This window comes from Papilio polytes, unplaced genomic scaffold (assembly GCF_000836215.1).
Source record: "Papilio polytes unplaced genomic scaffold, Ppol_1.0 DF824273.1, whole genome shotgun sequence".
Classification (NCBI taxonomy): domain Eukaryota; kingdom Metazoa; phylum Arthropoda; class Insecta; order Lepidoptera; family Papilionidae; genus Papilio; species Papilio polytes.
Genome location: NW_013524931.1, coordinates 115,504 through 123,399, shown reverse-complemented (window position 1 = coordinate 123,399; position 7,896 = coordinate 115,504).

Sequence of the window (7,896 nt, the reverse complement as noted above, 5' to 3'; positions counted from 1 at the left end):
GCTCCCCGGCGTAGCGTACTACGTACATAAGGGTAGGTGGGTGCTACTTAACGCCATCTCTACACACCGAGTGATTTTGAATGGTTTGTATTTAATGGAAACTCTGAAAATGTCTGTTTTAATGTTGTTTGATAATGTTCTAAATATAATTTATGAAAGCTATTTAAATTTAGATTTAGCATGATATAAAATATGTGAAATTACAGCGTTACGTTGTCGATGTAAGTAATAATGTTCATTATCAAATTTCTTTTCATTTATTTTTAGTTTGGAATATTTTATAACATTTTCATGTGATAAAAATAATGTAATATATGGTAACGTAAGGTTTTCTCAAACTAATTTTATAGTGTGTGGGTGAAAACTAAAAGTAACGATTCCATGGGTAGCCATATCTCAAGCGAAGCCTGAACAAGGAACGGGAAACGTGCAACTGTCCCCCTCGCGCCTATTCTTTCTCGCTCTCACGTTGGTATTGATCGCCGTCTAGACTTGTTGATCACACTGAATTCGGTCGAGGGTTGCACGTCCTCCTAACTAGGAAACTAAGTTCACATCGTTTATTTAAACATCTTGTTAGGTTCTAAACATATTTCTGTTAACAGTACTCTATTAATGTAATAAAAAATTACAATGTTTGGGTTTTCCAACTTGTCCTATGATAAATTTCAGTCTTATCTGTTTATAGCTTTGTAAAGAAGATGCTTCATATACGATTTAATCAGTAATAATATTTATTTCTTAAATTTATATGTTTCTTAACGAGTCTCGAACTATGGATGTCAAAAAATTATGTTGCTAATACAAAAAAATTATGAAAGTCGTGTATCAACCATCTATTTTACTGTCAGTTTACACTTTTAAGTAAATGCTATTATTATGTAGATTAATTACCTTATTCAATTGTTAATAAGGTCATAAAGGTGCCTACAAAAGATTGGTATCAAGTGATCCATCGTCAATTAAGTCGCAGGTGCGTCAATAGTTACAATAAGCCAGTTCGTTGTCTTATGATTTTATCACAATTAAAAGATAAGCATTGACGCAATCGTCTGTCGCCTGCTGTTTGTAGGCAAACTCACCTAGAGCTGTTTAATAACAAAGGCATATGCTAGGGTGACCAAATAAATGCGTCTAATAAAAAGTAATAACACTGACGATATATTTATTATTTAAACCGATCGCTAGCGGATAGCAATATATGCCAATTTGATTATCATTACATTTGTAGCTATAAAGAAATATTATTATAAAATATGAGGAACTATCAAGGAGACTGCGACAAATTGAAATGTGCAATCGCTGCCCACCCTTTATGAGTTTGAATTGTGTTGTGCTATGTTATCTGTAATACACACAAATATGACAAAGTGACAACAATTAATTTATTTTAGATAGAATTGACTATCACCGTCTTGGTTCAGTTTTAGGACGTTCCTTTACCTACAAAAAATGATGGTATACGTATTAGTTCTTAACGTAGGTAAAACGATAGGAGACAACTGTCTCGTTCCTTAGCATTTTGAATGTAATTTAAAATATCTTTGTGTGAAATTAAAACAGTCAAGGTAGCATCTGATTTTTAACATCAAACAATTGTTATTTTTCTCCTATCGGTCAACATGATATGATAAAACGCTGTCACTAAAAAAATATACTTTCCTTTATCTCTTCAAATTTACCCGAAGATAACGCAATCTATAAATTTAAATATATTTTTCTTTGAGAGAAAAAAATGACGCTTAAACATTTAAATTTATTGAAGAGGTTTATTTTTACAGGTATTTATCAATGCTGATAAATATGATTAACGAATTAGGGTTTTTAGGTTATGCTACTGACTAAATAGGGTAAGCGGTTGTACCTAATCTTTAAAGACTATAAAATGTGTACAGTAGGCAGTAATACTAAATTTATGGTACCTAATGAAAACAATACTGTCTGCTGCAAATTAAATATGACTGTCCCTATTTCCTAATGTTATTATATGTTCTTTATGTCCTCACCTAGGAACATAATCTGTAAAATGCTATTAAAGGCTTTTACGAACTGGTTTAAATATTAATTTATTACTATTTCCTGTGAGACTTCTTTTGTAATTCATAGGAAATATAATTATTATCTATACTTCTATACTATCATAATAAAGCGTAAACACACACTTCTTTGTTGCCTAAGATGTCAGCAATTACAGCATATTTTTGAATAATTCTTTTTTAACGTAACGCTTTAGGCTACATATTTTCACACCATTAAACTTAGGGGGTAAATATTTTGGATAAAAACCCTAATGTGGGAAAGAGACCATAAGTTGCTGCCAACATCAAGGCCGAGTTTTGTCATGTCATGTCATTTTGACATTTGCAATTGACAATTTGTCACATGTAAACAATAAAATAATTTTATGCTGCTGAAATCGCACGGGAACAGCTAGTTTAAAAATAAAAACAGCGTTGTAGTTATATTATACGCATTCAAGTAAACGAAATACTAAATGTGCTTGATTTTTAATTAGGGCAGGTGTCTTTATAAGGTAATTTAAAACAGACAAGTAGACATCTGCGTGAGACAATTTCTATATTAAGGTTTTATAAACATTGTCACTTAGAAGCCTTTTAATATAAATGATAGAATTTTGTATTTACTTTCCTACAAAGAAAGTATATATTTTACTTAAATTTTATGAAACAAATATGAACTAAACAAGTGCAACGTGCACCATATCGTTGTTTTGTATTGTTTTTTGAGGTAATCGTAATCGATGTAAGCATTGATAACTTCAATCTTAACTTAAGTAGCAACAATTAGATGTATACGTTTTTAATCTATGTAAGATTTAAATTTTGATATTATTTGATTATTATTTTTTAATTGATATAATATCAGCTCGTTTGAATATTGCGTAGATACGTGTTAAAAAATAATTCATTTTTAATTAAAGTTTAAAATTTCAACTGTCACAATTATTTTTAGATGATAATGTTAATCCGATCTATTTGCTTTTGAAACACAATTCTAAGAAGAACGTAGGCAGTTTTCAATTAATTAGGTAGCCCACTCGATCTAATAATAAAATAACGATCATTATAATTCAAAAACGAACAAGTAAGAATTTATATTTCCATATTAATTACAGATTTCTATCTGTTACGATCGTATTACACCTTTTCAATTTCTATATCTAATGTCATGTAACATCTCGATAACGTAGCTCTCTATCTACTAAAATCTATCTATAATTAAGTACATTTATTTAAAAGACTTAAATTATGACAACACTCATCTAAAAATCTTATTAATATTATTAATGTGAAAATTGGATGGCTGTTTGTTAAGAGTTTATAGCGTAAACAAGGCTCGCTTTTGTTTTATATTTTTAATACCACGTGGACGGAGTCGCGGGTGGAAATTAGTCTATATGTATACGTTACCTGTAATGTAATTAGAGATACAATTAAGAACATTAAAACCGAGCGGTGGTATATTCCGTTGGCTCGCTACTCGTCGCTGAAATACAGATAATAATTTACGATTTGCTAATCAAATTAATACGCGATGACGATGTACGTGCGTCATACATTGTGACATTTTTATTGATTGTATATTAATACCAGCGATTTAAACATTACGGGGATCAAGTGTCAATGGTATCGAGTAAGGTTTAAGATAAGCTGACAAGGTTTAGACATGCTAACAACTACGAGTACAAGTGTTATATTAAGAGTGTGTAGAGCGAGCCCCAATCTTCTTATCAGATAAAAATGAGATATGATATAAGAATTGGACGACAAAGAATAGTAAGATTCAGATAGAAAACGTCATTTTTAGTGTATTTTTCATAATAGTTATTAGGGCTAAAAAACTTATTGAAAATCTTAAAGTATTATTATATTATTAAGTTAATAGTATTATTTAGTGATCGTAGAAGCATTTAGTGTAAAATGAAACGTTTTTACGGTCTGGTACTTCACTTCACCCTACAACGCTTTTTAGGGTTAACCGTAATTAAAATTGTGAGCGTAAACCCGTGACTTATCCTGTATTACGTTAGTTAACCTATTAAGCTACCGAAGTACTAAGAGCTCAAATGCTAGGTCTTAAACCTAGGCTTAGTCTAGCGCTAAATCGATGCCTCTATTTTCGTATCTTTCGTAATTTCAAACTCAATAAATTGCGACTTGCGCGTTTCGTATTAAATGCAGTGACTTTTTACTTTATCAACACTTTAAGCTTTTAGGCTAAATGGCACCCCTTTCTATTGACATGAAATGGCTTTCGTCTGGACGATTGTAAAGGCCACCCTTGTCGCACATCACTCGACGATGAAAAAATACCATTGTACCCTTAGCTTCTGTAGAACATTAATCTTTAGATTTAAAAAAAAAGTAGAATATTTTTGTACTAACAAATTAAAACAATGAATTTTTACGTTATTCACAATCTTTCTCAGATATTTCATTAATATGGTAAAAGAAATCTATTTTAATCGAAAGTACTAAATCAAAGCTACCTTGTGTGCGCAAAAAGCTTTTCTTTATCCAAATTCCCGTACTAAAAACTATTGGCTACCATTCATATTTGATGACAAGCATCTCCGCGTCACACATACAACCGAATCTTATCTCTTTGTCGATAGTATTAGGGTTGATGATCAGTTGTACTCATATTTACGTATGCTTCGATACTAGTAAAATCGTTTGATCGCGGTATGATGCAAGGCCTTGATATCGGATTCGCCTCTCGTGACGTCACGTCGTTCATATCGCGTTGCTAATTATTCAATGCTATTTTCCGTTTGAAGCAGCTATTCTCAATTTCACGCTCTAATTAGAAATTACCAATTTTGGTATGATGATGTTGTATGTGGAAATTATTGCCTTTGTTTTAAAGTTACAGTTGCTATCTGTTCTGTATGGAGAGTACTTTGATAAATAAAATTCACTCATTAAAAAGAATATTTTCAAACAAATCTAGATGTATGTATGACGTGTTAGATTATGTTTTTTAAAGATGGGTAGAGAAGCAAAAATTTGTGTTACAATATAATAAATCTAGGTAGAAGCTAGTAATTGCAATTTCTCAGTAATTACTTTACAAATAACATAATTAATGTTTATAAAGATTTATAAACTAGTTAAGGAAAAATTAATAAAAACAATAACATTCATAAGATCCGTTTAAAGTTTTTATCGGCAAAGTACGAAAACATGACTGATAACTTTCTTCACCTCTGTACGTTTAAGCCGGAAATTCAATTATTTATATGGATTAAATTTCTTGATATTTCATCATATTACTTCCGAAATATATAGATATATTTCTGTCAGTTCGATAACCCTAAGGGGTCACTAAGTTCACGATTATCATAAGTATTTGCAAATTACTAATACTTGCGACACTATAGTACAATCCAGACTTTGATCAGAACGAATTTTCTTTTGGGCTACCTACCATAGACTGTCCTTCACTCTTATTGCTCTATAGATTTTGTAACCGATATATCTTATCCATTGTCATTTAAGTTAAACACACTCAATAACTACTATAATATAAAAACTATTGCGTAAATCGCATATTTAAAAACACGTATGTTACTCTATATATAAAAATCAAAGAGAATAAGTCATAGGTTTCCACAAAGTAATACTTTTGTAAATCCTAGCTGCGCCCTCGTGCGTTACCCTGCCCCTACACTTTGCCTTAGACGGTTCAATAACATCCAGGTTATTGACCTACATGACAGGTGAGTGGCGGGAAAAGAAAAATGTAGGACAAAACGTATGTACATCAATATTAAAATACTTGACGTACATATTTAGTTACTAAAACTTTGAAGAATGTCATCAAATTCTTGTTAATAACTCTGAATGTTTTTATATCAAAACCTAACAAGGTTATAAGATCGTGAGATATTTTGTGACTCTCGTATCAATACTGCATTTATAAGGAATGTTATCGTTAAAGTGTCTCATCATTGTGTAAAAATGAAATCGTTTTTCGCACGGATTGGCACAGAACTACTTCGCTCGTTACACGTGACATTGATTTATTGTGTCTGAAATACTTAAGCGAGATATCTATTTAACTATTAACATCTTATTGTATATAGAACAAACTTCAAGTAGAAAAGAAAAAATTTAAAACGCCTAACCTAATTTATAAAATAACTAGCTTTCGCCCGCGACTCCATCCGCGTGGAATTGAAAAAACAAAAGCAAGTATCCTATGTGTTCTTCCAGAATATCCTCTACATCTATTCCAAATTTCATAGAAATCCGTTCAGGCGTTTAGACTACAAACTCTAACAAACATCTATCCATCCATCGAAACTTTCGCATTTATATTAGTATGAAGTATGATTACCATCTCTGAATATTAGTTTAATATTCAATAATAATATTTCGAAAAAAGGTAGAAATACACTAATGTAATTTACGTGTACATAAGTTATTGTTAAAATTATGTTATAGGTTAGTTTTAATATAAAAATAATTTACGCGCAACGTTGGGTTCATTACGACAGGGTTACAACTACTAATTAGATTGCTTATTTTACAGCTCGAAGCGGGCGGGAGTCGTAACGAGGCATTTTTATGGCAACATTTTTAAACGTTCCAAGGGTTGCTCTATAAAAGCGTAAAAATACATACGAGAAAGAAAAAGTATAGTTAATAATTATAGTTTTTAATCCTTGAGAATAATAATAAGCCTAACTCGAACTGTCGTTTTACGGATATTTAATAAATATTTATTTATCGATTGTTGTACATTAATTAAGTCACTATAAAAACGTTACGAGTTAAAAAAGAAGCATAAGGTTAGATACAATGTCGTATTCTGGTGTAATTACTAAAGACCTATCACAGGAGTGTTTTTAGACAGGAGAAGACAAGGGGTTTAGCGTCATTATCGTAGAAATACAAGTTACTAATGCCTACCTGTTTGGGTTGCAAGCTAAAGTTAAATACTTTTAGGAAACATTAATTTTAAAATACGACCTAACGGAAATTAAACATTTCAAAATGGTTTTCATTTTATCGTTTACTGTATGAGTCAACATTCGTTATTCATTTAAAATATCTACTTCTGTGGCTACAATTTCCGAATTGCATAGGAAAATAAATTGAAATAATGAAATGTTGGTTCTTAACCCGTTTAATGAAATTTTGAAATGAAAATAAATACATTTTAATTAATGTTAGCAAAATAAATACCTATTTATGCATTTAAAGTTAAATTAATGTATCATACTTTTTATAAATGCGAAAGTCTAGATGGATTGATGGATGTAATATACTATCTATCTCCAAAACAGTTACAATTTTTTTCCAATTCCGCACGGACGGAGTCGCGGGTAAAAGCTAGTTATAAAATGACAATAAGATGTTCATCCCCGTATTGTCAGTTTTGAGGTCAGTATAATGAATGTGTCTGCTAGAGTGGTTTTATCATGCGATGTTATTGCTTGCACCATTAGCTGATGACGCTGCGAAGCGCAGGTGCGTCAGCTGTTTACGATAATCCGTTCCTAGCGAATAATAATGTGCCTTTAGGTACAAGGAGACCTTGACTTTAATGGTAAAAGAACTACTTTCTTTTTTTAACTTTTATAGTATAAGTAGGGAATGTTCGATTGGATTTCTGAAATAGTTAAATTAGCAAAGTTGATATGAAAATTTGCTCATTATTGATTGCTTCATAATATTAGTTTGTGTTGTGTGTTACTACCATTTACATCAACTGTCGACCTAGAATCTATGACGTAAGACATCTTAGTCGAATGTAAACATCAAAAGATTTTACATATGGTCTAAATGTTACGTTTGTATGACCGTAACCTAATCTATCAGCAGTCTGAAGTAATGACAGGTGTGACGTGGGAGACACGTGTTCCTA